The 306-nt window shown below is 39.2% G+C and overlaps 1 protein-coding gene across 1 annotated transcript in view; it reads right to left on the reverse strand.

Annotated features, from left to right (window-relative positions):
* The window catches only part of ARHGEF9 (Cdc42 guanine nucleotide exchange factor 9), a 166,762-nt gene that overhangs the window by 51,949 nt on the left and 114,507 nt on the right, over positions 1–306 (reverse strand). The gene's annotated exons all lie outside the window — the stretch shown is intronic.

Genomic DNA, 306 nt, shown 5'->3' on the forward strand with positions numbered 1-306 from the left:
TTCCCCCCAGTCATACTCTGGGTCTAAAGGGAAGGTACAGTTGCTATGAGGCAGAGGAGAGTGGAAAAGACTAAAGAATACCAGGGATGTGGCCATGTAGAAGAAAACTAACATGAGTACAAGTTATGTAGGCTGTTATTAGGATATTGAACCTAACAGAGTGGAATAAACACTTATACAATCATTCCATTTGGATTCATTAACTTGGCTAAACTCAGATCTAAGGACCCAGCTGAGTTCCCTGAAGGAAGGGTCTAAATTGTTTAGTAATGATGATGCATACTGATTTTTTGTGCAAATTGCTTT

Source organism: Crocuta crocuta, unplaced genomic scaffold, assembly GCF_008692635.1.
Source record: "Crocuta crocuta isolate KB4526 unplaced genomic scaffold, BGI_CrCroc_1.0 scaffold563, whole genome shotgun sequence".
Classification (NCBI taxonomy): domain Eukaryota; kingdom Metazoa; phylum Chordata; class Mammalia; order Carnivora; family Hyaenidae; genus Crocuta; species Crocuta crocuta.